Source organism: Scyliorhinus torazame, chromosome 14 (assembly GCF_047496885.1).
Source record: "Scyliorhinus torazame isolate Kashiwa2021f chromosome 14, sScyTor2.1, whole genome shotgun sequence".
Lineage (NCBI taxonomy): Eukaryota > Metazoa > Chordata > Chondrichthyes > Carcharhiniformes > Scyliorhinidae > Scyliorhinus > Scyliorhinus torazame.
In genome coordinates this window covers 74,605,935-74,623,347 of record NC_092720.1, presented here as the reverse complement: position 1 = coordinate 74,623,347, position 17,413 = coordinate 74,605,935, and the positions used below count along the sequence as shown (strand labels likewise).

Here is a 17,413-nt window from a genome sequence, read left to right as displayed (position 1 = left end):
AAAAGTGGTCCCAGGAAGAAATGTTTGAATTTTTAAAATAAATGACGAATAATGAGGGACCCAGCACAGATCCCTGTGGTACGCTACCGGACACTGGCTCCCAGACACTAAAGCAACTGTCTGTCATCACCCTCTGTCTCCTACAGCTAAGCCAGTTTTGAATCCACATTATCAAGTTACCCTGTATCACATGTGCATTTGCCTTCTTTATAAGTTTCCCATGTGGGAACTTATCGAAGGCTTTGCTGAAATCCATGTAAACTACATCAACTGCACTGCCTTCATCTACACACCTGGTCACATGCTCAAAAACTTCAATCAAATTTGTTAGGCATAACCTCCCTGTGACAAAGCCATATTCACTATTCCTGATCAAACCTTGCCTCTCCAAGTGGAGATCGAATCTGTGCTTCAGATTTTTCTCCAATTGTTTGCCTACCACTGACACGAGACTCACTGATCTGTAGTTCCCTGGCTTATCTCTACAACTTTCTTAAATAGTGGGATCACATTAGCTGTTCTCCAGTCCTCTGGGACATCCTTGGTGGCCAGAGAGGAATTAAAAATTTGGGTCGGAGTCCCTGCAAGCCCTTCTCTCATCTCCCACAGCATCCTGGGACACAATTTATCCAAACCTGGGGATTTGTCCACTTTTAAGCCTGCCAACATCTCCAATACCTGGCCAGAGAGATCTGAACACAATCTCTTGGTAGAAAGGTACTCTCTTATGAGGAAGTGGACAGTGAACTGGGAGATGTTACAGATGGCATCTTTGCAATCTTCTCCCTTTCATGCTACAGCCTAAGGGAAATTGCAAGTACAGCCCCATAAGTGGAAACAAATAGTCTGGCCAGAATCTGACCGTCACAGTCGACACGTTTTCCACATGCAGCAGTATGCCCTGTCAACCTCACTAACTATATCCATCTCTGAAAACCAGCAAGCACTTGTGTAAACTCAAACAGAGCTAGTAGAAATTTGTCAGCAACCGACCTTAATAATATTGACAATTGCTTTAAATAGCGGCAGTAGGATATTCTTCCTATTGCTGAATGCGTATTAAACTGTGTTGTTTAACTGCGTGTTAGCTGAAACAGTGAGATTGAAGTGGCAGAGTTGGCATTTAATCAGCATTGCACACTGACTGACTGTCTACTCTGCATTCTTCCTGTGCATGCTCCTAATGCATGTATTAATGGCCTCATATTAAAGGCCTCACCAAGATGGGGTTCATTGCAAACCACACTGGAAGTGTGCGCGTGCAGGACCAATGCCATTTTGCTACAAAAACAGCACCCATGGCACTGAAATTAGGGTAGCTTTGGAGCCCTGTTTTGCAGCCAAAATGTTTATTTGTAAGAAATCTAATTGTACTACAATCTTTTGTAACCAAAAAATATATCATCAATATATAACAACTCGCCACAGCCTGCACAGCAGTTTCTTTCTCACAAGGCAAAGACTACTACAATGGTTCATTGTTTAGCAAGTTTGGGATTGTCGTGTTGGGTGTTTTGCTGCGCAAATGATCCAACACGGCTGTAGATGGTACAACTCTGTTTTATTATCTTAACAACGGTTACAACTAACTGCTGGCTTGGGTACGTGCTTCACCAGCTAACCTGTGGACCCAGCCCTATTATTATCCTAGTGAGGCATTCTGCACATGGTCTATGTCTGAGTGGCGCGCTGTGAGCTCTGTGCTCTGAGCTATCTCCTGGTAGAATGAGCGGGAACTGTGGTGTTCCCTGTTTTATAGTGCGTGTGGTCTCACTGGTGATTGGCTGCGATGTTATGTGTGTGCTGGTTGGTCCAACTGCCTGTCCATCAGTGTGTGTGTGATTGCACCATGATATGCTGATGTGGATATCATGACAGGGATGATTAAGGCAACAAGTTCAGAAATTACAGCAATGCGATTGCAAATGTTTTCTCATTGCTGACTTAGAAATAAAATAATGCTCCCAATCACAGGAAAATGTAACTTGATCAAGTTTGACTAACTATTTAGAACATAGAACATCACAGTCTTCATTTGGGTGTTTATTGGATTTTCTTTGTAATTTTCAAGAATCACTAATAATTAATGGGTCTGGTTACTTTGCTGGTCTGATTGTTTGCTTTCTATTTTCTGATGCATTCATTAGGAAATGCAGCTTGTTCAGACATAGCCAATGCCAGGTTGTATGGTAATGATCCCCTCTATATTAGTTAAGTTATAAAGGATTGTTTTGCACTATCTGTTAGAATTCATGCACCCTCAAAATAGAGATTTCAACCTACATTTACTCTACATTATTTAATGTACCAATACAGGCCCAGTGATGTGCACATCACAGGAAATTATTTTAGAAAAGCACTCTGCTTTAAACTTTATAAAATCAACAGATCTATATGACAAACTTGTGGTTGCTAAGATTAGAATGTTTAACGAACTTGTGAAATGTTGTGACATTCACTTCATTCTTGTGAGTCAGAAGAGTAGGCTTCAAAAGGCACTTTTATTTAGAAGAGTGAAGAGGACAACAAAGACTTGTTCTCCAGTGGTTGTTGCTCCCTTAAATACTGCTTCTTTTCCCGATCATGTAAAGTTTACTTTGTTCTCCAAAAACTGGAGTATCCAGCAATGTGAATGAACCAATGCAAGCAGCACAGCAAAGTGAAAATGTAGCGATAAAAATTGAAGTATCAGATCCTCTGAATTAAAAGGACTAGATTGCAAATGAACCATTCTGCTTCATTCCAGGAGCAACAAAGCCTTTCTTAGGTAGTCTGCATCCTTTCCAAATCTCCCAGTGCAAGCAGAATCCCCAGGGGAATTAAACATAATTATGTAGAATCTATAGCCTAGAAACAGGTCATGCAGACCAACTGGTCTATGGTGGTGTGTATACCTCACACACGAGCAATTCATGTCCTTAGGTATTCAGTTTCTGCGCTGAGAAAATGAAGGAAACTCTAAGCAAGAAGATATAAAACTGCCTGATAAGAGTAGCAAGTAATGCAACAGTGAGCCTGCAGTAAAGCATTTAAAAAAGCACTAAAGCCACAATACCTACAAAAGGTAATCATTGAACAAACTGTGACAAATTTAATTGTCATAGCTCACTACTTTCCTCCTAATTGGGCATTCTGAGAAAAATATGTGGAAAAATATGTCCTTGTCTGGACTGCCCCTTCCAGCCCTGGTCAACCTGAAGATCACACTTGGCGTGGTGATCTCAAGCAGTCTTCTTCAAAATCATCATCCTTTGAAGTGGCTTTCTCACTCAGAACTGTTCCGCCTGACAGCTGATGAGCAGATCAGACTGTTCATTGAAGATTCAAGTCAGGAAGACTTTCCCTTTCCTCTCATCTGCTCCCTGTGTTTTTGAAACTGTTGCTTTTTGAAGTGTCAGAGCCTTCCTCGAAAGTCTACGACACTTGAAAAGCTTCAAAATCTCCTGAGATCCTTTAAATTGCTTAGCATTCACTCAATTTCACAGTGCAGTACCTTTAACTAACCTTTGACTGACAGATTAATGGTTTAATCATAGCAGGCAGGAGAATTGTTTACTCATGTTTCCCTTCATGCTTGAATACATCTGAAGTACCCTATATTGAACCCAAGGCAATATTTACAAACATCACTGTTCGAATTGATGGATCATTTAAAAAATGGTAAGAGCTTTAATTTCCCCTTTTCTGACTGCAGAAAGCACATGGTATTGTTGAAGCTGGATGGCTGGCGGGGGAGGTGGTGGTGGTGGTGGGGAGCTGGTGGTTTGCTAGCAGGGGCTGGGGAGGCTGAAATGAAGACCCTGGGGAGCAGGTCACCCTGATGTGTGGATGGTGTGGGAGGGGGTGATCCTTTATTCCTATGATGGGGGGAGGATCCCCCTCCTTGATGAGGGGTGTGGTGCTCCCCTTTGCTATATTACATTGTGTAATATCTTATTACTCATTTGCTTCTTTCCAAGATGGTCCTGTACTCGACGTTCATTAACACTCAAAGTCTTTTATTAAAGCAAATACTGTCTACTGAGTAACGATAAGAATTGAACTGTGAGCTCTCTTCAACAACTAAACTAGAGATTAAATTAACAAGATTAAATATATAGTAACTATGATTAACAACACCTGCACTCTAAGCTAGCTCTCTCTACCGCTGGTCACTAGTCACCAAACACAAAAAGGCAGGAACTCTCCTTGAGTTTGTCTTTTATATCCATCTCTAGTGCTGCCATCTAGTGATTATCTAGCTGTTACTTCTGTATATTAACTCTTTATATAAATACAGATATGCAAATTACTACATCCTTGTCAGCAAGGGGTGTCAACATTTGCATTGTGAAAGGGAGGGACGACTGCCTCTGAATGCCATGATCAGGGCGCCCGTTCAAAATGGCTGCTTGAGACAGGAAGTGCAGGGAGACTGGTGTGCTCTCTCCATGCATAATTTAGCATAGTAAAGGAACAGTTATCCCACCTTGGCGATGCTCCTAGCACCAGCGGGATACAGTACTGACTTTTCACTGAAACCAAAGAATCCCTCCCATGTCTTGGAGGAGCATCTTGGGAGGTTAATTCAGCCAGGTTGTCAAATCTACACTGTGGCACCTTGTAAATGACTAGAGATATTTCATTGACTGCCAGAGGTTTAAGGCTCTTTCTGATTCTACAAATTCTCTTCAGTTGATAATAGGTATTGAAGTTCCTGTTCTCAGTACCACTACCAATGGAGTAGCAATGGCATGTGCTTTCCTGGCAGTTACCCAGATAAATGCTCTATCAGCTATCTGCAAAAACCTTTATCTTTGCACGATCAGACTCCCAATGAGCTCATAACAAATAATTATTTTCGTCTATGTCGAATTCAGGACTCAGAAGCCCACGGGAAGGGCCATTCCACTCCAAGAAAATCATGTAATTTTGCTCTAGGTAAGGCACAGTTAGGCGCAATGATTTGATTTCGACCATTGAGCGAAAGGAAGGTCGTTCCCGTTTAGTTAGCTGAACTCAGTTAAAATAACAGTAGAAGAAATATAATTCAATTCAGAGTTCCTGGGTTACAAAAGGTCACATTGTTTAATAATTTCAATTTATGGTTGCTATTTAGGAGACCCTCCACTGGATTTATATATGGACACATTGGGTGATTGTATAAATTTTTAAAAAAAAATTTAGAGTACTCAATTAAAGGACAATTTTAGCGTGGCCAATCAACCTACCCTGTACATCTTTGGGTTGTGGGGGTGAGACCCATGCAAACACGGGGAGAATGTGCAAACTCCACACAGTGACCCGGGGCCGGGATCGAACCCGGGTCCTGAGCGTCGTGAGGCAGTAGTGTTAATCACTGCGCCAATGTGCTGCACTAGGGTGATTGTATAGATTGACGGTAATTGCCAAGGGCTTTGGTGAGGCCTATAATGGAGTATTGTGTGCAGTTTTGGTGTCCTTATCTGAGGAAGGATTTTCTTGCTATGGGGGAGTCTAGCGAAGGCTTACCAGGCTGATTCCTGGGATGGCGGGACTATCGTATAAGGAGAGATTAAGTCGGTTAGGATTGCATTTATTGGGGTTTAGAAGAGTGACAGGGAATCTCATAGAAATGTTAAAAATTCTAACAGGATTAGACAGGGTAGATTCAGAAAGAATGGTGGGAGAGTCCAGACTAGGGGTCATAGTTTGAGGATAAGGGGAAAAGCTTTTAAGACTGAGGTGAGGAGAAATTTCTTCACCCAGAGAGTGGTGAATCTGTGGAATTCACTTCCACAACAAGTAGTTGAGGACAAAACCTCGTATAACTTCAAGAAGGAGTTGGATATAGCTCTTGGGGGTAAAGAGATCAAGGGATATGATGGCGGGGAAGGCTGGATGAGGGTACTGAACTTGATGATCAGCCAGGATCATAATAAATGGCGAGCAGGCTCGAAGGGCCGAATGGCTTCCTCCTATTTCTATGTGTGTATGTATGTTTCTATGTATGAATGAATGCGGCTTTGATTGCCCACATGATCAAATTGCCTGGCAACATTCAGTGTCAAGGTTTGCGTGAGGAACGAGGTACTGGAGGCAACCTGGGCACTATGGAATCATACCTTACCAAGGACCAAGGACGCAATGACTTCAGGAGATTGGGACGAGGAGAAACGTTTTGAGCAAATAATGAGACAGTTGGAACGTCAACAATGTCTTATTAAACATGAATTCACCCATCCCCATTTAAATAAAAAGCTGAAAACTTAACACAGAGACACATGACGAGTGCTTTGTTTCTAAAATTGAAAGACCTAATAAGTAATACATATTTCCCAAGGTCCCTTATACTTGTATGCTGTAACAATTGCTTTGGCAGCAAGCCAGAGAAGCTTCGAGATACTGTGGCACACAAGAATCTTTCAAGTAGTGTTTGTAATGTCTGCAGTGTGGAGGAGGGGGGTTATGAAGCAAATTACAAGATCACAATCAAACGCAAGGTAAAATAGCTGTAATTAAAGTGCACCATAATTGGCTCCGGCTTACGACTGAACTTGAAAATTATATGCATCTTTAAAAAAGCAACTAAATGCAATTGTGACTGAAAGAATACAGTATCAGCAGAATGCATCACCCTTCCCCCATCATACAGCAAAGCTGTTTCTTGCTGCCTGCCAACAGAATCGTGGGCGATGTCATATTAGGCTTAGCTAGTGGCTTCAGGGTAATGAATAAACACTTCCTAGATAGATTTGTCTTCACTACAGTTTAGGAGGTTGTCAGCCTCCGAACATCTGTCAACACTACTCATTTCAAGCAGATAGCTGCAAAGCAGTTGCATCACAAGGGCACTGGTTACCTTCAGATTAAAAATAAATAAGCATCTCACATGTTTTAAGAATCCTGGAGAAATAAAATTGGCACGTTGGCAAATAGTAATGTTTACCTTTGCATCTGGAAATAGCACTCTGAGATGAGAGATGATGGGCAGAACATGTGCCCTTGGCATCCTAACCAGTGTGTGCCTTAACTTCAGATAAAACCTTGATTGTGGATAGGAGTGCACCGCAGGTGATACTTTCATGCTCTTTAAAACCAATCCAAAACTCGAAGACTGGAGGACACCACAGTCAACTGTATTGTGTGACCTGATGTCACATATGAACTAGAGTTTGTAGCTTTAAAATTATTGTTTGATGTCGCTGGGTTGCTAGTTCAGCATATACGTACATTTTGTTTTCTTTTTAAAAATAAATTTAGAGTAGTCAATTATTATTTTCCAATTAAGGCGCAATTTAGCATGACCAATCTACTTAACCTGCACATCTTTGGGTTGTGGGGGTGAAACCCACGCAGACACGGGGAGAATGTGCAAACTCCACACAGACAGTGACCTGGGGCCGGAATCGAACTCAGGTCCTCAGTGCCATAGGCAGCAGTGCCAACCACTGCGCCACTGTGCCGCCCGTATGCATACATTTTGTTAAATGCATTCCGGGGTTCAACATATTTTTGCCAGTTATCTGCCTCTTAATGTCAGGAATCCATTTTGCATTCTCCATTCAATATGAATTGAGGTGCTCTGCAATCCACCTGCTGATCCCCTTCTATGGTCAGTTAAATGTAATTAAATGAGATCTATGATGTGTGGTGAAATCCAAGAAGCAACGTTTGCAATTCAACAGGTTCTCCACTTAGAATGATGGTACTGAGGCAGTTTGCTAGCCAGTAATAGATTATCTACTTTGGTTCCTGAAGACTGAAGTAAATTTGAACACTGATTGCCAGAGATATTTTTGGCCTCATGCCCATATTAAGATGTTCCAAACATGAGGTATGGTATTCTAATGGGCATTTCTTTGTTGTCAGTTAGAATAGAGGAGGAGAAAGGATAAAAGAAAGGGTGTGACGTAGCCTATGAGGAAAAAACGAATGACCCTACCGTAATAATTTACGGATAACACAGATACTATGAAAATCTTAGGAGCTTTAAGTGGGAAGAGGGCAAATTACTAAAGAAGTAGTAAAACAGCTATGTAAGCTCTGCATGAAGACCTATGACAAATAGCACAGTAACCATTTCAGACAGGAGAAGACCATTGTTCCATCTGGCCCACCTATTCATAGTATTCCCAGGTTGCAGCTAACCTCACATCCCATTTGTTCACATGAGCCCATCCAATTCCTTCTTGAAACTCAAGGTGTTTTGCTCCAGCACTCCACCATTTGTCCATTCCAAATATTTACGACTCTTTCAGGAAAAAAAACCCTGCATTTCCTATTTTCTTTTATTGCCCTTCATTTAAAAATATGAACCACTGGGCTTAAATTCTGTACACAGCAGAAAAACCTCTACGGATCCAATTTGCTTGTTTAGCACAGTGGTTTAGCCTAGGGGCTGGTTTAGCACAGTGGGATAAATAGCTGGCTTGTAATGCAGAATAATGCCAGCAGCGCGGGTTCAATTCCCATACTAGCCTCCCCGAATAGGTGCCAGAATGTGGCGACTAGGGGCTTTTCACAGTAACTTCATTGAAGCCTACTTGTGACGATAAGCTACTATTATTATTTGTCCAAACATTCGATAAATCTGAACACTTCTATCAGGATTAATCAACTACAAAAAATAATCAAAAAGGTTAATGAAATGTTAAACTTTATAACTAGAGGGATAGTGGATAAAGAGGAGGAAGCATGTCTGCAGCCAGACAAAACCCTAATTACATCACCTCTGGAACTCTCCCCCCCCAAAAAATAAGTAAATGCCAGTTTAATTAATAATTTTAAATATAAGGCAAAAGGATGGAGGTGAGACACAGATCAGCTATGACCTCATTAAATGGCAAATAGGCTCAAGAGGGCTGAATGGCTGATTCCTTTTCCCACCTTCCTGTCACATCACCTTTCAGTCTTCTATTTTCAACAGAGGAAGATCCAGGGTATTTAATATTTTCACATACATCATTCCGGTGTAGATGACCCTATCTGCTTTGAAGGTCGAACAGCATCGAGTCGATCATCAAGAGGACCATCCATCATAGGAGTCTTTCGTGACAAGTGGTAAGAGGTGTTGAAATTGAACTTTATAACAAAATGTTCCTGTTTGCTTGATGTAATTAAGGTCCTCTATGGACATACAAGGACCTCTCCACTTCTTGAATCCAGTATTCATGTCAGACAATAAATGACCATGCTTCTAAATCATCAGAGTGGACATTGTTACCATCCCCATAGAGACCAATAACTTGGAAAAAGATAGGAACTTCCCAGCGACTGACAAAAGTAATTCAACAACAAGATTTCAAGTTATAAGACTTATACTGTAACAAACAAAGTAAAATCAACATCAATTAACCATTCCTTAGTCGGCAACAAATGCACTTAAACTACAGAAAAGGAGGACAAGTACCTTTTCTGAATCTTTTTTTTAAATTTAGAGTATCCAATTATTTTTTTTCCAATTAAGGGGCAATTTAGCGTGGCCAATCAACCTAACCTGCATATCTTTGGGTTGTGGGGGTGAAACCCACGCAGACATGGGGAGAACGTGCAAACTCCACACGGACAGTGACCCAGGGCCGGGATTCAAACCCGTGTCCTCAGTGCCGCAGTCCCAGTGCTAACCACTGCGCCACATGCCGCCCTTCTCAATCTCTCTTAATAAGACAAATTCCTCATCTCTGGAATCAGTCTAATGAACCTCCTCTGAGCTGCCTCTAATGCAACTACACCCCTCCTTAAATAAGGGCCAAAATTGTACACAATACTCCAGGTGCGGTCTCTACAATGCCTTGTACAGTTGCAGCAACACTTCCCTACTTTTACACTCTATTGCTTCCATTTGCCTTCCTTATTACCGGCTGTACTTGCCTGCTAGTTTTCTGCAATCCATGCATGAGGGACCCAGATCCCCCTGCACTGAAGCACTCTGAAGTTTCTCTCCATTTAGATAATAAGTTGCCATTTCATTTTTCCAACCAAGATGGATAACAAGATGGATAACACACATATCCACATTAAACTCCATCAGCCACATTTTGGCCCATTCACTTAACCTATCTGTGTCCATTTGCAAATTTCTTATTTCCTTATTGCAACTTACTATCCCATCTATTTCAGTGTCATCTGCAAATACAACTATGGTACCTTTTATCCTTGCATCCAAGTCGCTAATATATATTGTAACTAGTTGGGGCCCGAGGACCGAACCCTAGAGCACTCCACTAGCTGCATCTTGCCCACCAGAAAAAGACCCATTTATCCCGACTTCTGTCTGTCAGCCAGTCTTCTATCCAAGCTAATAAATTTACCCTGAATGCCATGTGATCTTACCTTGTGTATTAACTTTTTGGACGGTACCTTATCAAACGCCTTGCGGAAATCCAGATATACTACATCTACAGGATCCCCATTATCCATTTGGCTTGTTACATCTCCGACAAACTCTAGCAAATTAGTCAGACATGATTTGCCCTTCACAAAACCATGCTGAGTCTGATGGATTACGTTTTGATTTTCCAAATGTAGATTTAAAGCGATTGATAGAAAGGTTAGAAGGGGGATGAGGAAAAGCTTTTTTACAGTGAGGGTGGTAGTAGTCTGGAATCACTGCCTGAAAGTGTAGCAAAAGCAGGAGCCCTCAATTAATTTCAAAGGTATCTGGATATGCATCTGAAGTTCCGTAACCTCCAGGGCTATGAACCAAATGCTAGAAAATGGGATTATGCTGGGTAATTCATTTTGCAGCCAGAACAGGCACGATGGGCAGAGTGGCCTCATTCTATGCTGTACATTTTTCTTCATTTTCCAAATTTCCTAAACATTTGGAAAGGAAGAATGTGCAGGGATATGGGGAGAGGGTGGGGGATTGGCAGAATGTAAATTGTTCTCCATGAGAATCAGCACAGACACGATGGCCCGAATGGCTTTCTCCTGTGCTGTAATGATTCTATGACTCTAAAAGACGAAAAAGATGCTTGATCAAGAGGAAGATTTCAAAGGAGGCGAGGAAAATAGAGAAGTAGAGGTATTCAGACCGAGAATTTGGTGGTGCCTATAGCTGAAAGCAGAGCCACAATTGGTGGACTGATAGGAGTGGTCATTGCATCAAAGTCCAGGATAAGAGAAGTGTCTAATTTGAGAATTGCATGACTGGAGGAGGTTACGGAGTTGGGGCATGATAAAGGTAGCTTTGAAAGCAAGAAAACAGTACCTGAGGAGAGGAAGCTACTGACAATGTCAGCTACAATGGGGCTCCATGAAAGGAAGATTGGGTAGTAAGGGCTTTAATGGAAATGAAGTCAAAGGAACAAAAGGTGGGCTGTATGGACAAAATGAACGTGAAGAAGGAATGAGGGAGATAGGAGGAAAATGAGAAGGCACCTGCCGAGGTTTGTCTCTGTGAGTAATGTGAAAGGGGAAACAGGGCAAAGAACAGGGACAGGATTCTCCATTTCTGAGACTAAGAGCTGGATTCTCCGATTGCCGATGCCAAAATCGCATTCGGCGATTGGCCGGAGAATCCGATTTGACGCTGAAATTGGGGGAGGTGCCGTTTTTCAGGTGCTCGCCCCCTCTAAAACGGCATCATCGCTGAGTACGTTGCACGCTGTTGGGACGGCCTCAGGACGTCACCTGAGGCCCTCCCCCGATGCTCCGCCCCCAGTGGGCCGCCTTCTCGACAGCATGGGGCGCGTGTGCTCACAGTTTGCGGAGACCTTGCGTGGCGGCTGCGGCCTGTGTCCAGCGCGGCCACAGTCGGTGGGGGCTGGAGCCGGTCCGCTGGCCAAGGGGGCTTCGGCGTGGGCTGGGAGAACTGATGGGGGGTGATCGGGGGGTGGCGAGGGGGGTTATTGATTGGCACTATCTGGCAGGCCGGGTCCACGCGCGGCTGGCGCCATGTTGTACGGCGCGACCGCCGCAGGTCGTCGGCGTGTGCATGCGCGACCACCGACCCAGCAATTCTCCGTCCGTATCTGCAGGTGAAGCCGGTGGCTTTACGTGGCGCGGCTGCTAGCCATCGGTGCAGGGGCGCCGCCGACCTTTTGGTCCTTAGACTAGACACATGCTCCGGACATAGCCTCAAAATCGGAGACTCCAGCCCAAAGTGTTGAGGCCAACACAGAATCTGTGGACTTTTACGACAGAAAAACCGGCGCCGCACCTGGACCGATTCCGCTATCGTTGAGGGGCTAGCACCGGTGCCACGTGGAACAAAATCGGTTCCAATGAAAAACGGTGCGGGATTCGTCGGGTCCGTGATTGACACTTGGGAGGCTGACAAGTTGCAGCCGCGAACACATATTACAATCCCCACGCACACTCATCCCAGCCAACAAGATGGCACCGGTTGCGCTGGAGCATGTCATCCAGCTGATGGGTCGGCTGGGGCCACAGGGTACACAGGGGGGGGGTGCCCTGGGGGGACACCTATACGACCCATGACAATAAGAGACGCTGGGTCACTGTCTCTGCAGAGTCTGCACGTTCTCCCCGTGTCTGCGTGGGTTTCCTCCGGGTGCTCCGTTTCCTCCCACAGTCCAAAGACGTGCAGGTTAGGTGGATTGGCCATGCTAAATTGCCCAAAAAGGTTAGGAGGGGTTATTGGGTTATGGGGATAGGGTGGAAGTGAGGGCTTAAGTGGGTCGATGCAGACCCGATGGGCCGAATGGCCTCCTTCTGCACTGCATGTTCTATGTTCCACGTTCAAAGTGGGCTGTTAGTGGTGTGCGCAGCTGCATGGCTGCCTTGCTGGCTGCGGCAATGGTGTTCCGTGCCCGTCCACCCGACCCCACAGCCCACCACCTGGCCACCGCCCCAGTACTCCCCTCGGCCCTGGCAGAAGCCCTCTGCCCAGCAGCACAACGGTCAGCAAGCTATGATGATGTTGGACACCTTCCGTAACCCCTCCCTCTCCGTCAGCAGCCACTATGCCAGTTTCACGATTTGTAAAAGCGCAAGTGAACCACGCCGTCGGGAACTCGGCCCAGCGGAGGTGGAGAATCGTGGAGGCCCCGGAGAATGCCGGGTCAGGCCCACTAATTATATGCAAATAGTGTCTTCTGTACGTGCGTTCTGGAACGCAGTGACACCACTGTCAAGGTGATGGAACATTGTGATTTGGCGTCAAATCGGCGCCTGCCGCGATTTCGGCCCAATCTCCTTTCCCGATTTCGGCGTTGGCTAACGGAGAATTCCACCGCAGGCATATGGATGATCTTGAATTTTGTGAGAAGAAATTAGATCTCCAGCATTTCTGGGAGTTTTCACAGAGATGTATAAGGAATGGAACTTCTGTGTTTCCTTCAACATAAATGATGGGCTGGGGGCAGGGGAGGAGAGCCACTAAGCTGGAAGTTTCCACCCATGTGCTAAAATCAGGTCACATCCTTTTATGTGGCAGCCGGTAATAGCCCCCGCAGGGGCAGATGTGGGTCTCACTGGTGAGGTCCAGGCAAGGCAACAGGAAATACATTTTTGAAGATTAGCCACCTTATGGGGAACCCAGGTGAATGGGTATGAATTAGACAGATACAGCTGAAATGGCAGCTGCAGATACCTTCCCCATTCTAACACTGGAAATGCTCTCAGGTCAGTCAGTATTCACAAGGAGAGAAACAAAGTTAAGGGGCTGGATTTTCTCACCCTGTTGCGCCCGGTGCTAATCACGTTGCGTCGGGTGAATCGCAGCAGAGGCCTAAATCGGGATTCACACCGGGCGCCACAGGTCAGGTGACTCGCTGGGTGTGATCCAGATAATCATATTTATGGCTCATTTAAATATTTTTAAAACAAAATATATTTATTAAAGTTTTTTAACACAATTTTTCTCCCTTACAAACAATAACCCCCCCCCCCCGTAACAAAAACGGGGCAGCACGGTAGCCTTGTGGATAGCACAATTGCTTCACAGCTCCAGGGTCCCAGGTTCGATTCCGGCTTGGGTCACTGTCTGTGCGGAGTCTGCACATCCTCCCCGTGTGTGCGTGGGTTTCCTCCGGGTGCTCCGGTTTCCTCCCACAGTCCAAAGATGTGCAGGTTAGGTGGATTGGCCATGATAAATTGCCCTTAGTGTCCAAAATTGCCCTTAGTGTTGGGTGGGGTTACTGGGTTATGGGGATAGGGTGGCGGTGTTGACCTTGGGTAGGGTGCTCTTTCCAAGAGCCGGTGCAGACCCGATGGGCCGAATGGCCTCCTTCTGCACTGTAAATTCTATAAAAAAAAAAAAATAAATAACATGAAATTGCACAGAGCAAGATATATACATGGTGAAATGATATGTTTACATAGCTTTATACACTGGCTCTCTCCCGCACGTGCCAGTTTCCCCAACCTTTCATGTTATCTCTTGCTCATCCACCCTCCCAGGCAATCCCCTGTTTCCCCCCACCCCCCCCCCCCCCCTCTGCCAGGACGTCCCCCCCCCCTAGGTTGCTGCTGCTGCTGACCGACCTTCCTCTAACGCTCCGCGAGATAGTCTAGGAACGGTTGCCACCGCCTGTAGAACCCCTGCGCAGACCCTCTCAAGGCGAACTTAATCCTCTCCAACTTTATGAACCCAGCCATATCATTTATCCAGGCCTCCAGGCTGAGGGGCTTCGCCTCCTTCCACATTAGCAAGATCCTTCGCCGGGCTACTAGGGACGCAAAGGCCAGAATGCCTGCCTCTTTCGCCTCCTGCACTCCCGGCTCGTCCACTGCTCCAAATATTGCTAGCCCCCAGCTTGGCTTGACCCGGACTTTCACCACCTGAGATATTGCTCCCGCCACTCCTCTCCAGAACCCCTCCAGTGCCGGGCATGACCAAAACATATGGACATGGTTCGCCGGGCTCCCTGAGCACCTTCCACATCTGTCCTCCACCCCAAAGAACCTACTCAACCTCGCCCCCGTCAAGTGCGCTCTGTGAACCACCTTAAATTGTATCAGGCTAAGCCTGGCACACGAGGAAGAGGAATTAACCCTACCTAGGGCATCAGCCCACAGACTTTCCTCAATCTCCTCCCCCAGCTCCTCCTCCCATTTACCCTTCAGCTCCTCTACCAGCGCTTCCCCCTCTTCTTTCATCTCCTGGTGTATTGCCGACACCTTGCCCTCCCCGACCCATACACCCGAGATCACCCTGTCTTGAATTTCTTGTGCCGGGAGCAACGGGAATTCCCTCACCTGTCGCCTCACAAACGCCCTCACCTGCATATATCTAAAGGCATTTCCCGGGGGTATCTCGAACTTCTCCTCCAGTGCCCCTAGGCTCGCAAACGTCCCGTCAATGAACAGGTCCCCTATTCTTCTAATCCCCGCCCAATGCCAGCTCTGAAACCCTCCGTCCATCTTCCCCGGGACAAACCGGTGGTTACCCCTGATCGGGGACCACACCAAGGCTCCCATTGTACCCCTGTGACATCTCCACTGGCCTTAGATCCTTAGCGTTGCCGCCACCACCGGGCTCGTGGTGTACCTTGTCGGCGAGAGCGGCAGCGGTGCCGTCACCAACGCCCCCAGGCTCGTTGCTTTACAGGACGCCATCTCCATCCTCTTCCATGCCGCCCCCTCTCCCTCCATCACCCACTTGCGGATCATCACCACATTTGCTGCCCAGTAGTAGCTCCCTAGGTTTGGCAGCGCCAACCCTCCTCGGTCCCTACTGCATTCCAGGAACCCTCTCCTTACCCTCGGGGTCCTATTCGCCCACACAAACCCCATTATACTCCTACCTACTCTCTTGAAAAAGGCCTTGGTGATCACGATGGGAAGGCACTGAAACACAAACAGAAACCTCGGAAGGACCACCATTTTGACCGACTGCACTCTACCCGCTAGCGAGAGCGGTAGCATGTCCCATCTTTTGAAGTCCTCCTCCATTTGCTCCACCAACCTCGTCAGATTCAGTTTATGTAGGGCCCCCCAACTCCTGGCTATCTGGATCCCCAGATACCGAAAGCTCCCCTCCGCCCTCCTCAGCGGTAGGTCCCCTATCCCTCTTTCTTGGTCTCCTGCCTGTAATACAAAGAGCTCACTCTTCCCTACATGGCTCATTTAATTATGCGTGGCCTGTTTGAGGCAACATTTTCCTGGTGCCCGGGAGTCACTGGCTGCACCAGCAAAGCCTCATCCGGGCCGATTAGTACTGGCCTCCACAAGCAGAGAGCAGGCATGATGGCCACTCCGAGAGTCCTGTAGGCGAGTGGAGCTACTGGGTGGTTGGGGACACTGTAGGGCAGTACCCTGGTTTGCCAGGGTGCCAGCTTGGCACTGCCAGGGTGCCAGGGGCACTTCCCATGTGCCAGGCTGGCAGTCCCAGGGGGCCAGATTAGCACTGCCAAGGGTCAGGACCTGAAGGGGACCATGACCATGAAAGGGGGAAGTGTGAAGGGGGTTATGAATGGTGGGGGAGTGTGCAAAGGGGCTTCATAAAGGTTGGAGGTAAAAGGGGGGTCCTGAAAAGAGAGAGGGCCCTGAAAGGTGGATGGCCCTCAGCGACCCCATACCAAGGTGTGCTCACCCTGGGGGGGGTGGGGGGGGGGGGGTGGGTAATGCCTCTGTCTGCAGGGGTGGCATTGTCCGTGTGGGGGGGGGGGAGGGGATTATGGGGGACCCTCATGCTTACTTAGAGATCAGGGCACCCTTTCCCCAATCTTTGAGCAGCTGGTCCTGTCGGCTAGTTCAAATCCCACTGATGGAAACATTTTTAAGTGCTGGCTAGACCAGTGAGAAACTCCCCAATTTTGGATGAATTGTACCCGTTAACATTTCAGGTTAATTACTTTTCATCAGAATACTGTCCAGATGATTCTGGTGTAATGGTAAGATCACATGTGAAGCAATTTCAGAATATTCAACAGGCACGTTTTGTCAGTTTGTAAAATGTTGCAAACCGATTTATGGCAATTGTTGAGAATTGAACCATTGTGGATCACATCGTAGGCTGCCACATCTTTTCATAGTCGTGCAGTAAAACAGTTGGCTGTCCACCTATGTAATACCTGTCGGTGCTAACGCCTGTTTATACAGTGGTCCGGCCCAGTACAGCTGATTTCAACCAGGTCAGCATCAGCAGTTAAAATGCTGCGCATGTCAGTAATGTGATCCACAATTTCTTTGAGATGTTTGTTCTAATAGCACCCTCTTGTGGCCATTAGTTTATGTATGTATTTATAGTCAAACTGGAACAAACTAGTTTCTTTCGGTAGGATATTTTGAACTCCGTGGCTGGATTCTCCATCCCGGTTAATGGTAGGTGGAAAATCCGCTGGGGGCAAAGAATCCAATAGGAGTTCCCAAACGCTTTTACGTTGGTGGGATTCCCCATTCCCATTGACCCTGTCCTTGCCAATGATGTAATGGGGTTCCTGCCATGAAAGGTCAGGAACACCGTTACCATACAGTTACATATCATAAGTGAGCTTCCCCGCTGTATCATCCCCCCACATTAGGATTTTCCCCATCCCCCCCG

The 17,413-nt window shown here is 46.2% G+C and overlaps 1 long non-coding RNA gene across 1 annotated transcript in view; it reads left to right on the top strand.

Moving 5' to 3' along the window:
• LOC140389307 (uncharacterized) overlaps window positions 1-17,413 on the top strand; it is a 37,031-nt gene that overhangs the window by 946 nt on the left and 18,672 nt on the right. The window contains exon 2 of the long non-coding RNA XR_011934335.1: window positions 8,888-9,021. This is a non-coding gene — a long non-coding RNA (uncharacterized lncRNA). The remainder of the gene's footprint in view (window positions 1-8,887; window positions 9,022-17,413) is intronic.